Raw genomic sequence first — 16,448 nt, forward strand, 5'->3', positions numbered from 1 at the left:
TCTTGAAGCATCCTTTTTTCTTGTCCAATTTATTTTTTAAAGATTTATTTATTTATTATATGTAAGTATACTGTGGCTGTCTTCAGACACACCAGAAGAGGGCATAATATTCCATTACAGAGGGTTGTGAGCCACCATGTGGTTGCTGGGATTTGAACTCAGGACCTCTGGAAGAGCAGTCGGTGCTCCTAACCAATGAGTCATCTCTCCAGCCCCTGTCCAATTTGTTTTTAATTTGTTGTTTTTGCCTTTCATTTTTCCCCACTGTTGGATACAGAACTCAAAACCTTTACATCCTTTTTTTTTTTTTTTTTTCTGTTCTGGGGGCCTACCCCCGGGCCTGTCGTTTCGCTAGGCAAGCGCTCTACCGCTGAGCTAAATCCCCAACCCCAAAACCTTTACATCTTGAGTAAAGAACCCCATCTACTGAGTTGCTTCCCCAGTTCTTCACTTAAAAAATTTCCCTCTAGTGTTTTATTGTTGTTTTTGAGGGTCAGGAGTTCAAAGTTGCCCTTAACTATTAATATACATCAAGTTCCAAGACCAGCCTTCTGTATTTAAAGAGACCCTTGCCTTTTAAAAAAGAAAGAGGAAAAAGAAATCAAATTATTTTCCAAAATAATTATATTGTTAAGGTGTTAATCTTTTAGGGGTTTAGAACTTAGAGATATTTTATCACTTAGGATTGTGGCCTCTGGACTGTGTCTTTGGGGATCAAAGCCTGCGTTCACCACCATAAAGATTATAATTAACATTGTAACTTAATAACTTAATTTGATAAGCATTTTCTAAGATAACTTTGTATCTTTCATCCTAGGGTTCAAAGAGACTAAGTGACCCTCTCATCACCATCCTTTGCTTGGTCCCTTCTCTAGCTCCCCCGAGCTCACCCGTATCTGGCACCCGCTGGGAGTTCTGTTTTCAAGGGCGAGCCTAGCAAACATTCTGTTCTGTGTGCAGCAGGATCCTCTGGGGCAGGGAGCCTGGGATAGTGCTGGAATTTCTAATCCTTATGATGTTCCTATGTGTGTTGACGGTGGAGGGAAAAGAGGAGAAAAAAGACAGCAGGGGTGGTTTTGGTTTGAGTCTAAAGAACGAGTTATCTGGGTGGTACCGTGTTGGAACTTCATTTCATTTGGATCACTTGAGGCTCAACCGATGCCCAGGAGGGAGGCCACCGCGTCATCGCTTATCCATTACCTTTCCTCCACAGCCTTCCCCAGCCACCAGGGTAGGCGCCTGCTCCTGGTTACCGTGGCAACCGCGAGGAGCCCTAGCCAGCTCCGCTACTGCACTTTCTGCAGCCCTAGCTGAGATGCAGCGGTGAGGAAGGACAGACCGAGGCAGACCCCGGGTTCTTCATTCCTTCTTCGCTCCGGACTCCCGAGAGAACGAGGGAAGGCACAAGAATGAAAGAAGTGTGCCTTAGGGCCTCCGGGTGAGAACCTTGAATGAGATTCTAGCTGGAAGGTGGAGTCGCCACACTTAGGATGTGTGCAGCCACAACAGCAGCACCTGTGTCCTGAGGACCAGCCAACCTGGGAGGCAAGCTCTCACCGGCGAGGAGGATGCGGGTGTGAAGCCCCAGTCCGTGAGTACCATCAGATCTTCCCCTGGGTGAGCAAACCCCGGTTTTGTGTCTTGACTGGCGCCTTTAAAAATATTTATCACATCTTTCAATTGTTTATGCCTTTCCTTGCCTTTCTTACATATGTGGGATTCTTGGAACAATTCTGTCCGCCTTTAGGCGCGTGGCTGTCTTAACCAGTGGGAGCTACACCCCGGTATCCGTGTCTCCTTTACCGCACAACGCCCCACCAGCGGATACCGTGCACCCTAAGCACACGCCCCAAAGACAGAAAAACAGCTCTCGGTTCCTTAGCCAATACCGTCCAATTCTCTTTATTCTTTTGCTCACCCACCCACCCACCCACCCAGTCAAAGAAATAGCATCCCTAGGCAAGCCAGTGGTATGCCAGTCAGAGGACTGCCCGGGGATCCCCCACGACACCGTGTCCTTTCTGCGAGCTCAATGTGAATCCATTAGCTCATCCACAGGCGACAATTGTTACACTCAGAGGGACATTCATTTCAGTCCAGTAGAGGGCGCCGGCGCTCACCTACACAACCCGGTAAACAGGCCAGAGGTGCCATCCCCACAAGCACCGGCAGGCACGTGCCCCTGGCTGCGGAGGACCCGGCGCAAGTCAGCCTCTGTCGAGCCTTAGTTAACAAAGGGATGGTTGGTTCCCCTCTGGAAGGCAATGGAAGGGCGAAAAGACTTCCGGAGCACTGCGTTGGTTTCAGAACCGAAGGAGCGTGCTTCCAGGGCAAAGTTCTTTCTGTATATCCATCAAGTCCTCTCCTTCCCCCACATCCCGTCAACCCCTCCTCTTCCACAACCCCCCCCCCAATCTATTCTTACGACCATGGCACTGTGACGAAGTGTTTAGAATTTATCGCGTTAGGAAGCTAGGCGAGGGGAAAAAAAGGGGAGGGGTGCAGACCTATTTGGAATGAGCGATAAACGAAAGGCTGCACTGCTGGCCCCTGCAGTAGTTCTCCCTAGCTGCATGTGGGAAGACCTGGAGTCTTCTCAAGTGATTCTAAAGCACCGAGGTTGCCCGCCACCATTCTAATCGAGATGACGCATACAGGTGAACTCCGTACTGGTGTAGCCTCTCAAATATGCTGCTGCTGGAGGGTGGGGTAGATTGTTTTTGTGGTGCATGACTAGTCGCTGTGGGGAAGAAAGCAGGCAGGTACCGAGGCTGGATCTCGGCAGGCAGGCAGGACTTCTGGCTACCCGAAGCAGCTGAGGGTGAGAGGGATGTTTTGAAAGAGGGAGGGCGCCTCTCTCAGAATGGGCTCCTTCTCTGAAGAGAATATTCTGACCTATATTCCAGACCAAGGGGAAAAGGAAATGTGAGCCTCTGCGGGAATACAGAGGGGAAACTGCGGGTTCCTGTAGAAATGGATTCCGTGTCTGAGTGCTTAGCAGAGTCACACATGTCACTGTCCCACTCTTCAACCGCAAGAAGCATGGCTACTAGAAAGAGGAGGAGGGGGGCTGGGGATTTAGCTCAGTGGTAGAGCCCTTACCTAGGAAGCGCAAGGCCCTGGGTTCGGTCCCCAGCTCCGAAAAAAAAAAGAACCAAAAAAAAAAAAAAAAGAAAGAGGAGGAGGATAGGGCATAGTGATTCGCTTTTGTAACCCCAGCATTTGAGAGGTGGAGGCAGAGGATCATGGGTTGAAGGCCATTCTCAGCTACATAGCAAGTTTGAGGCCAGCCTGGTCTATATTAGCTCTTGACGAAAGAAGAGAGTGAAAGAAAGAGAAGGCAAGAATATAGTAGGCATTTGAACAAAGGGGAAAAAGCAAACAAAACGACCTAGAAATTATAGTCTGAGTCTTTTTCAAGACTGGATTCTTTATGCCTTTAAATCCCTCCTACACCGAAGGGAAATAGTAAAAAATTCCTTTTGTTGAGAACTGGATAACTAGGGTAACATTCTCTTCACAAACACACTCACAGACCAGGAAGCAAAAGGCTTGCCCTAAACTTTGCATTCTAAAGCTATCTCATAAATATTCATAAGTCATAAATGCTGGGAAGCAGGTGGGAGGCAGAAACTACGCAGCAGCAGCAAGTTCGCCAAAGGCTGCTGTGTTCACAGAAATTAGGTAAGGCCTCAAACCCCAGGCCTGAGAAGTCAGAACGGGAAATAGCCTACAAGGTCAGGGCAGCCTGGCGGGGCATGCTGATTAGCCTAGCCCTTGAGGGGTAGTGGCAGGAAGATCAGGAGCCATTCCCCACTACATGTTGGGTTCTGGGCCAGCCTAGGCTACATAAGATTCCCATAAACCAAAACCTAAAACCACAAAGTGTGCCCTGGTGCTAGGACTTTTCCCATCACAGCTTTCTAGGGCTCTCCCATTAATTTTAATTAGACTGGGAAAGGGTTAAAGTCTTCATGGGGGGGTGGGGCAAATGACAGACAGTGCTGCCTATTCTGAGAGCCTGGCGTCTTCATCCACTTCATAGAATGGAAAGAGAATTAAGTAGCCACAGAAAGAGCACCCACCCACCCACCCGGCTGCGATCACGAGGCCTCCTGTGCCAGGCTGGGGGTGGGGGGCAGGAGGATACCCACTCAGAATGGCCACAGCTCTCCCACAGACTGTACCAGATTACGTTGTCTCCACATTCCCGGCTAGTGACTTGGACAAGCCTCTCCTTGTGCTGGCTTACCAAGCAACCCCAAACTTACCACCACCTCCATCATTCTGTTACTTATTGTTCTACTAGTCTCCTTAAGTAACATCACACATGCACGTGCGTGCGCGTACACACACACACACACACACACACACACACACACACACACACACACACCAGCATGCAATTATGTTGCCTCCTGGTTGAGTTGCCCTGCTCTCTGGAGACAATGCCTCCATTTACCCTGAGCCTCCTACAAGGGTTTCCCCAGCACTCACCCAGCACAGGGCCTGTGGACATCCTTTGACCTCCTCAATGACCTTGGGCGCTTCTGACAAGTTCTGCCAGACAGACGGCTCAGGGTGGCTTCTGCTATCCAGCCCTGTTTTGACTGGTCACCGCAGAGCCGACCCAACTCACAGGGCAGAGAGGCCAGCACTGTAAATGCTGCCTATCCACTAGCTGGGCCAAGAACAGTGTATCTGGGTCTCATCTCTCACCATCCCTACCCACCACAACCAAAAGCCTGAAAATGGCGTCTTACTCCACAGCCCAGGAGGAAGTGTCCAGGAACCTGGCTCCACATACACCCCAACACACCCTCAGAAAGAACTGCCCAGACTCGGGAGGGAGGCCCCGGGAGACTCCGGCACTTTGCTACGGCGGTAGCTGACACTTTGGCAGAGTAGATCGTGATTCCTCAGTGGTCCAGGGAATAGTTTGGTGGGTCATAAGCAACATTTTTAAAAGAAAAAAAGAAAAAATATCCAAGTGTGCCCTATACACTGAGGGGGAAGGGTGTTATTACCTGAAATCAGTGTTTGATTTTGTGTATATTTATGTTTGTTGTATGCTGAGTTATGAAGCACTTGTTTTATTATTTTGGGGGATAAGGGACCAAGTCCAGACCCTGCCCATGCTAACTACACACCCCAGGCGTCAAGATTCAATTCTTTGCACGGGTCACAATCAAACAATCATCACAGTTATTCCCCTGCGGTGAACTCTGAGGGAAGTTAGAACGGAATCACGATGAAACAGTAAGGAGTCCAATTCCAGAAGAGCTGACAAAAAATAGAACTAAATATATGTTTGCACTGTTTTCGTGCTAGGACCTGAACCCAGGGCCGTGTATGCTGAGCATTGACCACTGAGTATGTCTGACTCGGGACTTTGGAAAGCTCCGTGCTGAGAGGCCGTCGTTCTGAGCACTCTGACCTGAGGTGCTGTGACCCCTCTAGGTACTACTATTTTGATATTGAAGCAACCCCTTCGCTTTGCTTGTTTAGCTTTGTGTGGAAGAGCCGAGACTTGAGCCAGGGTCTTGAGTTGCTAAGCGTGAGCTCTACACTGAATAACTCCTAGACCGCAACAGACTTTTGATACCGCATTTTGAATAGTGCAGAAAGGAAAGCCAAACGTTTACATTTTCATCATTTAGGGAGGAACACACAGGTTCCATAGTGCTTGTCCCAAGCTCAGAGGACAGCTTTTAGGAGTCCTTTCTCTCCTTCCACCATGTGGGTCTTGAGGACTGAATGCAGGTTGTCAAGCTTGGCAACAAGCTCCTTTATTCACTTAGCCATCTTGTAGGCCCATTTCAATATATTCTTCAATTCTGATTCTAAGCAAATCTACTCACTGTGTCTTCTACTTATATGGCACTCTGCAAATGACTAAATTTTAGTGAATGAAAACATTAATAGTTGCCTGGGGTTGAAGCTTTAGAGAATTTAATGGTAAGGGGCATACAGAGTTTGTAAGACATTGGAACTGCTCTTGATTGATTGTTTTTTTTAGACACGATTTCTCTGTGTAGCTTTGACTGTTCTGGAATTTTCTATGTACACCAGGCTAGCCTTGAACTCACAGAGATCCTCTGCCTCTTCTCCATGAGTGCTGGGACTAAACGTGTGCTCTGCCATACCTGGTTGATTAATATTTTAAAAACAAAAACAAACAAACACGGGGTTGGGGGTTTAGCTCAGTGGTAGAGCACTTGCCTAGCAACCGCAAGGCCCTGGGTTCGGTCCCCAGCTCCGAAAAAAAGAAAAACATTAACAGGAGGTTGAAATAGGAGTATTGCCACAAGTTTGAGGAAAGTCTGTCTCAAAAACAAGCAAAAAAAATATCAAAAACCTTAACTCATAATGCTATGGTGTTTGAGGGTAAAACTATGTCATCTGTTCTGGGTTGCTTTCTTCACTGGTGCACTTTGGAGGTGATGCAATATGGTAATACATGGGGATAGCCTGGGCTCCATCCGGAGACAATATTTCCAATATTTCAAAAAACAAGCATGAAGCCAAAGCTGGGTGGTCCTTGGGAGGCTATAATAGGAGAATTGCTCTGAGTTTCAGACAGTGTGAACTACATAGTGAGTTCAGGGCTAGCCTAGGCTACGGAGTAAGACCTAGGAGAGAGAGAGAGCGAGAGCGAGAGAGAGAAAGAGAGAGAGCGAGAGAGAGAGCGAGAGAGAGAGAGAGAGAGAGAGAGAGAGAGAGAGAGATAACAAGAGGAAAGAAGGGGGATAACTAGGTCGAGAGTGGAGGCTAAGTGATTAGAACCCTTGACTACAAAGCCCCAGTGACCTGTGTTCCACAGGAAACTTGTGTGTGTAGAATATTTTGAGTTAAGGTCATGAGCTCTGGGAGAGCCTGTCTTGTAAATCTTAACATGGATGCTGGTGTAATCAAGTGGGGAAGCCAGGGGAGGAAGCAGCGGGTGGAATGGGAATAGAGGCTGTCTGGGAAGCCGGTTCTCTTTTCCCTGGTTCTAGAGTCTCAGCACCAATGCCCTCCCGGTTCTGCTTAACCTGTGGCCTGCAACACAACCTCAGCCGAGCCTCAGACAGAGCGCCCCGTGCCTATTTGTTTTTTATTTTAACATGCAAAGTAGCATTTTTCCTTGTGCCATTTTCAGACACACTTAGTTTTGGTTGACCCTTCCCCCACCTGGTTCTCCTTCCCATCCCAAAGAGGGTGGACGTCCCTGCCTCTGTTCCTTCTCCAAAGGCAGGCAGTGGAGATTCAGAGTGAGTGCATCTGCCCCACACTCTTCCCCACCTCCAAGAGCATCTGAGTTTCCTAGTAGGCGTTCCGTAGACTGAGAAATTCCACTGAGAAATGTTCAGGTTTTTAAATCTAGTATGAGGACCATTGAGATGACTTGTTGGGTAAAGGCTGCTGCTGCTAAGCCTGACACCCTGAGTTTGATCCCTGGGACCTACATGATGGAAGGAGAGAATTGTCTTTGACCTCCATATGCATGAGCATGTGTGTGTGTGTGTGTGTGTGTGTGTGTGTGTGTGTGTGTGTGTGTGTGTGTGTGTGTAGTGTGTGTTTGTGCGTATATGTGTATATATGTGTGTGTATATGTGTGTGTATGTATGCGTTTGTGTGTGTGTGGTGAGAGAGATGGGCAGAGCAAGAGAGAGTGATTTTCGAGAATCTATCTGGATCTACATAGAAACTGCAGATCTACAAAGATCTTTGAACCAGATCAGGCGTCAGCTGCTGTGTTCACTCACTAGGTGGCTGTAATTTGCACGTTTAGGGCATCCAGTCTAACTAGTGCACACCCCAGGCCAGCCTCTTACTTACCCAGCATTTCCGGCAGCCCTAGAGAACATGGAGAGAGAGCCATTCCTGTACCCATCCCTCTTGTTTCGAGTCAATGCAATTCTAACACAGTAACAGGACTCGGGGTTTTATGTAGCATACAGGAAGGCAAGCATTTGAATTCGTCTTGGCTGTGTAACACATCACTCCCACCTTGCCTTTATACCAAAATATGAGTTCAAATTCTGACCATGATGCTCCTTAGTTGTGTAACTTTGGGAAAAATACACTAATATCTCTATAGAGGGCTCTGGAGCTCAGTGATCTTAGATATAGTTCTGTACAGACAGAGGTGGCAAGGGCTGGGTGAGGTGAAGGAGAGGTGGGAGGGTTGGCAGCTGTTGGGGGCATTGCAAACAACAGAAATAGGCTCTGGGGCTGACTTTTGGAAGGGGAAGGAAAGGGAGAGGGAGAGGCTGTAAATTGGCTTCATGAAAAGGCAGTTCCCAGGTGTCAGGAAGGATGGGAACCAGGCAGCTCAGGGGATCCAAACAGAAAGGTAACTAGCTTGTCCCTTCAGCATATTCTTGGTTGAAAGAACTCATTCTCATTTTCCTGTGGCCCTGGGCTTCCCACTCAAATTCCAGGAAGAAAGGTCAGAGCACCTCAAGCCAGGCTACCTGCCTCCCGCGAGTAGGTGGAGTGACAGGACCTTGAGCTGACTGCCCGCCAGCCCTGCAGCATTCAGGCCCTACTTCCGGGTGCTGGGGATGCTGGGTGGGCAAAAGCCACAGACGTTCAGCAGGAAGCCAAGGCCAAAAAGTGTCCCAGTCCAGGAGCCCAAAGTGCATGGCCTTGTGAAATCCTAGGTCCATGGGACGTGTTTCAGCACACATGGACGACATGTGGACAGCATTCTGGGTGAACTGGCAAGGAGATCCAAGAGGAGGGGCCTGGCAGGGAGATTCTGGCCACCTCTTGCCCTACTGCCCCAGGAGGCTTGGGGGTTGAAGCAATGCTGTATGGAACCCGTTAGTAACCAACCACATGGAAGCTTACACTTATGCAGTAAAACTTCAGCCCTTTTGACCCCTGCTCTTCTTCTCCAAAGTTTTTTCTTGACTGGGGGTGGGGGGATTGTTTTGGTTTTGTTTTTTTGTTTGTTTGTTTGTTTATTTTAAGGCTGGGTTTCTCTGTCTAGCCCTGATTGTCCTAGAACTCACTTTGTAGACCAGGCTGGCCTCAGACTCAGAGCTCCACCTGCCTCTGCCTTTCGAGTGCTGGGATTAAAGATTCCTGGCCCGAAGCATTTCTTAAGCTGTTTTTAAATTGTTGAGCCAAATGTTGGTGGTGCACAACCTTTAATTCCAGCACCAGGAAGCAGAGGCAGGTGGATCTCTGTGAGTCTGAGTCCAGCCTGATCTACAATGCAAGTTCCAGGACAGCCAGGGCTACACAGAGAAACCCTGTCTCGAAAAACCAAGCTGTTGTTACTGCTTTGGGCTACATGTTTCCTCAATGCTAGGGATCAAAACTATGGTGCTTTCTTAAACTCCAAGTTTAATTTCATTTAAATTTATTTATTCATTCACTCATTTATTTAGTGTGTTTATGCTTCTGTGCTGTGATACACAAGAAGAAGTCAGAGAGCAACTTGTAAGAATTAGTTCTTGGGACCGGAGAGATGGCTTAGCGGTTAAGGGCACTGATTGTTTCTCCAAAGGTCCTGAGTTCAATTCCAAGCAACCACAGGGTGGCTCACAACCCTCTGTAATGGGATCCGATGCCCTCCTTGGTTGTGTCTGAAGACAGCTAGCTACAGTGTACATCTATACATAAGATAAATAAATAAGTCTTTTAAAAAAGAATTAGTTCTCTTCTTCCACTATATGGATCCTGGAGGTTGAACACAGGTCCTCAGGCTTGGTAAACAAGTGCCTTGGTCCATTTCACTGGACCTGACCTCGAGTTTTAAAAGGGGACTTGGTCAGGCCAGGCAGAGTCAGAAGGGTGAGTGGCCTTGGCTGTGCTGAAGGACTTGATCATCTGCATACTTTTTCTTGGGCTTTCACACTTAGAGTTCCGTTTTCAGAAAATATAGGCAGAGTCTACAGAAGTAAGGGCTGGGGTGGGGGGTGGGAAAAAGAAGAAGAAGAAGAAAAGAAGAAGAAGAAGAAGAAAAAAAAGAAAAAAAAGAAAAAAAAGAAAAAAAAAAAAAAAAAAAAAGAAAAAGAAGAGAAAGAAAAAAAAAAAGAAGAAGAAGAAGAAGAAGAAGAAGAAAGAAGAAGAAGAAGAAGAAGAAAAGAAGAAGAAGAAGAAGAAGAAGAAAGAAGAAGAAGAAGAAGAAGAAGAAGGAAGAAGAAGAAGAAGAAGAAGAAGAAGAAGAAGAAGAAGAAGAAGAAGAAGAAGAAGAAGAAGAAGAAGAAGAAGAAGAAGAAGAAGAAGAAGAAGAAAAGTAGTAGTAGTAAGGGCTGCCTGGCCCTAGACACGGGTGAGCGTGTATTCTCCTGCTTCCTAGGGAGGTTGGTACAAGGGTGAAGGTCTGTAGTTCGGCTGCAGCATGCAGAGTATGGGGTGAACATTGTTGCTCTCCATGCAAACAGAGGACTCTCTAAGCATGGGGAAAGAACTCACTGAAGACTTCCAACCTGTGATGTGGTTTGAGCACCTAAAAGGCCATAACATCTGGACAGATGGGACATTTATTCTCAACCCTTCTTTGTCCTGTCTTTTTCTGAGGAAGAGGTGGCTGTTCTGAAATTGCAACTGGTTTATTTTATTTTATTATAAAAGGATGCTCAGTACTCAAGCCTCTCCCCAAATGAAAAGGCACAATAAAAGGACCTTAACTGTAGGTCCCCTCCACGACCCCACCCCACTCCCACACTAGGACTGAAATTCTGGGCCCCTGGCACGGCTGCCATTCACTGTGCCACGAAGCCACACACACACCCCAGGCCAAGATGATTATTTCTGGACACTCAGTTCCCACCCACTCTACTGTTTACCCAGCCATTCCCACGTTTGCATTCTTCCTTTGAACCGGCCTCCCTGACCCTCCAGCCTGCCCCACCCCAGGTCACATCCCTGCTTCTCTTGAACGGCTTGGGTTACAGAGTATGAGCCCAGCTCTTCTCTCCAAACTGGAACTTCTACAGGTAGAGCCCCACTTTGCAGATTACCTTGTCTACCTACTTGGGGGAGGGGTGTTCAAATCCTCCCTCATCCACAAAATCCTTCAGATCTCAGGTAAGCCTTCTCAGCCTTGGGAGCAGCATCCTGCTTCTGTCCCAGAAGTTAGATCTCTGTCCCGTTATCCTTGCCACGACTGTCATCCCAGACAAGTGCCTTGTCAACAGACACTCAGGAACGATGACTGAAAACCAATGAGTGGTTTTGATCAAATTTCAGTTTTTGTGATCTCAGAAGCAAGGAGGACTTGGGAGCTTGTTGAGATTATGTGGTAGTTTTGTCTTTTCACAGTTATTGAGTTTCTTATGGGGTCTATGACAAGATAAGAAATATTTTGGGGCTGGAGAATTAGCTCAGCTGTTAAGAGCACTGCTTGCTCTTCTAGAGGACCCGGGGTTCAATTCCTAGCACCCACAGGACAGCTCACAACTCTCTGTCACTCCAGTTCCAGGGGAGCAGAATCCCTGTTTTGGACTCTTTGGTCACCAGGTGTGCATGCAGTGTACTGACAGATACAGGCAAAACACCCATACACATAAAATAATAAAAGTAATACACTGTTGCTGTCTTCACCACAGAAGAGGGCATCAGATCCCATTACAGATGGTTGTGGGCCACCATGTGGGTGCTGGGAATTGAACTCAGGACCTCTGGAAGAGCAGTCAGTGATTGCTCCTAACCACTGAGCCATCTCTCCAGCCTAATACAATCTTTTTTTTTTTTTTTTTTAAAGAAATGTCTCTGCACTCACTGGATCTTCTCCCTTGAGAAACACATCTGCTCAGAGAAACAACTGGTCCTGCAGATGTTTTCAGAGATGAAACATTTCTGACTCACAGAGGAAACCTCAGAAACCTCATTCTGAAGTAGAGCCTAACTTCGAAACGATACCTGAAAAACGTTAGATGATCAAAACCTGGCCATCCTTGGATTTGATTGTTATTTGATTTAACAAGTCAAGGAATTTTACTGATGATGTTATGTTCTTTCTTCTCCTGTCTGGCAGGACACCTCCAGTGTAAAAATATAAATATTGTGATAAGGAGGGCTTCAGAGAAAGTCTAAGCACCATATCCACCTAAGGAGAATCAATACAGTATTAAGAAACAGACATGGCTGGAGAGACGGCTCAGCTGGTAACAACTAGGCCCACGTCCGAATACAAGAAAGAGATTGGAGCGACACGGCATACAGTGAGATATTTAAACATCACCAAATGTTTAAATAGTTTTTAGTAATTTTCTTTAACTTCCTAGTAAGTCTTGCGAGGCCATCTTAATTCTCATCAAACCTACTCTGTTTGTAACAGTGAAAGAGAGGACACGTGGACCCTCGGAGGTCTCACATTTATTACAGGATTGTCTCCTGCATTCTGTCAGCTGGCTTCCATTTTCAAATGGATTTATTTATTTTATGTGTATGGGTGCTTTGCTCGCATAGATATGAATGCACCACACACATGCCTGGTGCCTGCCAAGGCCAGAAGAGTTGTTCGATCCCCAGAATTGTAGTTAGAGATGGTAGTGAGCTGTCATGTGAGTACTGGGACTCAAACCTGGGTCCTCTGGAAGAGCAACCAGTGCTTCATCATGTGTGTTCCTTTGGACAGCATCAAGTTCTCTGAACTGCTGGGCCATCTCTCCAGACCAACTTGACTTCATTTTTATGTTTTGTTATTATATAAAATGTATCTTTTGGTGGTTTGGTTTTTTTTTTTTTTTCTTTTTAAAATAGAGATTTTTTTTTTCCTTTTTCTGGCTTAGTTTTATTTGATTTTATTTTTAGGTTTGAACCAATTTCAAAGAAATCATTCTGAGTTCTGTCAAATGGCACAAAAATATGTTTACTGTAACAAATTCCTTGTGATTTAAAAAGGAACCCACATATCTTGAAGTTTAATGTGTCAAAGGACACGTCCAGACCCAGTGAGATGGCCCAGTGGGGAAAGGATACTTGCTTGCTGCCCTGGCTTGATGGTAATTCCAAGAATCCACACAGTAGAGGGGAGAGGACTGACTCCCACAAACTGTCCCCTGACCTCCAATTGAGACCATGGCATGCACTCCCTCCCCCTGTCAAAAGAAATAAATGTAGAAACATTTTTGAAAGGACAAATTCAGCCCAGCCAGCCTCTATTTTAAGATGACTTATAACAGATTCAAGTCCCGACTGGCCTTGAACTCACAGAGAGCCACCTGCCTCTGCCTCCCCGGTGCTGAGTTTAAAGGTGTGTGTCACTCTGCCCAGCCTTGAAAGCCTTTTAGATCAGGAACTTACTTGCCTACCTAATTATAAACACCATCACCCCCACCACCGGAAGGCACGGTGGAACCAAGAATGGCCTCCAGCACCTCGGAGCTAGTGGGGTGTGATGTTCACCTCTGTCGGGTCACATTCTTCACTAGTTTGACAGCTCTGAAGAATGTCCCTGTTGAGATGCTTCAGAACCCCATACAAAGCAAGTCTCTGGTGAGCCAGCCAAGGATAACACTCCTTCGTGCGGCCACATCTGTGCTTGGAATTCCGCTTTGGGAGCGTTAGCATTTTTTCACTGTGGTAAAGCACACGTATTAGATTTGAGGCATAAGATACAGCGACACCAAGCTGCAACTTGAGATGGATGTTCTCTTCAAAATTACAAGCCGTCAGGGTCTCCTTGTCATTGAAATAAATAGCGAGAGCGAGAGAACGAGAGCTAGAGCGGTGAAGGGAGGGTCTCTACAGGACCAAACTGGAGGATACCTGCAGAAGGAACCAGCTGAGACCTTTCCACCTGCTCAGCTGCTATGTCCAAGTGCTGCAAAGCATCCCGAGACAGGGTGCCACTGCACAGGCTATTAATATTACACCCATAGCTTCTCTCCAAATACTGTTTCAGATCTTCGGATCGCTCAACCACCCCTGTGTCTTTGCATTGCTTTTGCCCAAACAGCATTCTGAGGAATATTTTTTTTTTTGGTTCTTTTTTTCGGAGCTGGGGACCGAACCCAGGAATATTTTTAAAGTTTATAATTTTTCCCCCAAAGGGTTTATTGATTTTTATGATATATCTATATGACAGCTTTCTCTGCACGTTGGTATGTGTGGTCGATGTAAGTGCAGTGCCAATGGAGACCAGCAGAGGTTGTGAGCTGCCTCGTGGGTGCTACAAACTGAAAAGTAGCAAGTGCCACTGAGCCATCTCTCTGGCCCTAGCCCACAAGATTTACCACCTTTAATTTGCTAGATGAAATGAACAGGTAAAAAAAAAAAAAAGCGGGGTTGAAGATTTAGCTCAGTGGTAGAGCGCTTGCCTAGCAAGCGCAAGGCCCTGAGTTCGGTCCCCAGCTCAGAAAAAAAAAAGAAAAAAAAAAAGCTACTTGAATTAAATCTGCATTTAATTGTTATTTGGAAATAACAGTGATGATGATGATGATGATGATGTAATTATTATTTATTATATCATCATCATCATCATCTCATTTTAAAGTGTTTTGAGTTTTGGATCCAGTTTTGAAAGCTCAGAGGTACTAAAGAGCCACAGTTCCTCCCCACTTCAGTTACAAGTGTCCCACAGTGACCAAAGCATCCCATTCATTTGTCGCCATTGGAAGGTCACCCTCTTTGTACCTGTTACCTCAGAGACAGAGGCCCCAGGTGGCAGGGAGGCCACAGCCCTGCAGGAAGGGGGCGCTGCTGTCCACACAGCAGTGCTTGGAGCTGGTGCTGGGGAAGGCAACCTTCCCCCACGGCTGCAGTCCACTGGGCTAGCACTGCTCCCAGGCCATTGCCACCCGCCGGCCTGCAGCTCCCTCTGCAAGCAGATCCCCCCCAGTCACAGGGTAGCTGGTGTTGAGGTACAGAAAAACAACTGTCACCCTGGTGGAAGGGTTGCCGTCCTAGAGTTCCTGTTGAGCCCCAAGGTCACAGGCTGTGAACCAAGGGAGCAGCACAGTAGCCTGGGTCACAGCGGACATTGTGGAACCCCCTAATGTATTTTTGCTATTTTAATTTTTGTTGGTTTGTTTCTGAGGCAGGGTATATGGCGGCTCAGGCTAACTTTGACTTTTATCCTCCTACCTCAGCTGTTTAAGTGCTGAGATTGTCAGTCCATGCTACTACACTTCCCTAATGTGCTTAGACTTTACACTTGATTTTATCCAAAAGTGTGTCTGTTTTAATGTTTGTTTTTTTTTTTTTTTTTTTAATTCTTTTTTTTTCGGAGCTGGGGACCGAACCCAGGGCCTTGCGCTTCCTAGGCAAGCACTCTACCACTGAGCCAAATCCCCAACCCCTGTTTTAATGTTTTTATTGCATTATTGTGTGTGTGTACATACATACACACATACGGCCATGCTTGAGGAGATCAGAAGACAACTTGTGAGCGTTGGTTTTCCCCTTGTACCATGTGTATTCAGGGGGATCAAATCCTCAGACTCGTGCCTCCACTCACTGTGCCATCCCTCCTACCCTTAATATTCTTATCTAAAGAGCACTATCCTAAGCAAGTAGGGATGGAGACCCTTAGTCCATTCTTGTCCTCCACGCTAGGGTAGGCATACTTGTGGTTCCTACAAGTACACAGCATTTAGTCTGGACTGATAAGAGGCTCAGAGAAGCCAGGCACGTGTGTACCTGTGAACCTGTGTGTGCTCACAGCCACAGAACCACTTTGTGATGTGCAACTGTAATGAAGATCTACATCTGGGACTAAGGGTGTCTGCAGCTCAAACCCTTGTCTAGCATGTGCAAAAGTCTTGGTTCGATTCTCAGCACCGCTACAACAAGGATGTAAGCAAAAGTCACTGAGTTCCTACAGACCATCAGAAGCCATTGTGAGCTGGGCGGGGAAGTCTCGGAAGCCATTGGGGCTCCGGGATTCTGTAGGTGAGGCGGTGGCTCTAGACTGCTCAGTGACTTTGCCAACTAATGTTTTGCCCTAGACCCTGCATCTTGGTTTTACCCACTGTTGCTACACAGAACTCCAGGCTGTTGCAAAGCACACAACAGTCCGGTGAGTCTGAGGAAACCGCTCTCAGCTTTGGGGTTATTGTACCATGAGATTCTGATGCAGACATAGACGTGTCATTTTGTCAAGTTCTATTTTAATTTCCTTTCTGCCGGCAGGGTAAAAAGACTCGTGGATTGGGAATTGGAAAGTAAAAGAGGGGTGTGTGTGTGTGTGTGTGTGTGTGTGTGTGTGTGTGTGTGTGTATTAAAGTCTTGCTGTGAGACAATCCAGTGATCAGCTTAGAACCCAGAAGTATCTCTCTGTGCACCCTTAGCTGTCTTCCCTGCATGTAAGACTGTGCCCCATGGGTATACCTGGGGGAGACCAGAAAAAGGACTTCAGGTCCCCTGGTACTAAAGTTACAAATGCTTGTTAGCTTCCATGTGGATGCTGGGAATCCAACCTGGGTCCTCTTAACTGCTGAGTCATCTCTCCAGCCCCAGAGGCAAGGACTTGAAGCACCCCATCCTTGTCTTTGCTGACCCTG

At 46.9% G+C, this 16,448-nt stretch overlaps 1 protein-coding gene across 2 annotated transcripts in view; it reads left to right on the forward strand.

Annotated features, from left to right (window-relative positions):
* Nucleotides 1-1,201: 1,201 nt before the first annotated feature.
* The window catches only part of Mical3 (microtubule associated monooxygenase, calponin and LIM domain containing 3), a 197,574-nt gene continuing 182,327 nt past the window's right edge, over nt 1,202-16,448 (forward strand). For both annotated transcript variants that reach the window (XM_032905759.1, XM_032905758.1), the window contains exon 1: nt 1,202-1,591. The gene's annotated coding sequence lies outside the window, so the exon portion shown is untranslated. The remainder of the gene's footprint in view (nt 1,592-16,448) is intronic.

The sequence above is a fragment of the Rattus rattus genome, chromosome 6, assembly GCF_011064425.1.
Source record: "Rattus rattus isolate New Zealand chromosome 6, Rrattus_CSIRO_v1, whole genome shotgun sequence".
Classification (NCBI taxonomy): Eukaryota; Metazoa; Chordata; class Mammalia; order Rodentia; family Muridae; genus Rattus; species Rattus rattus.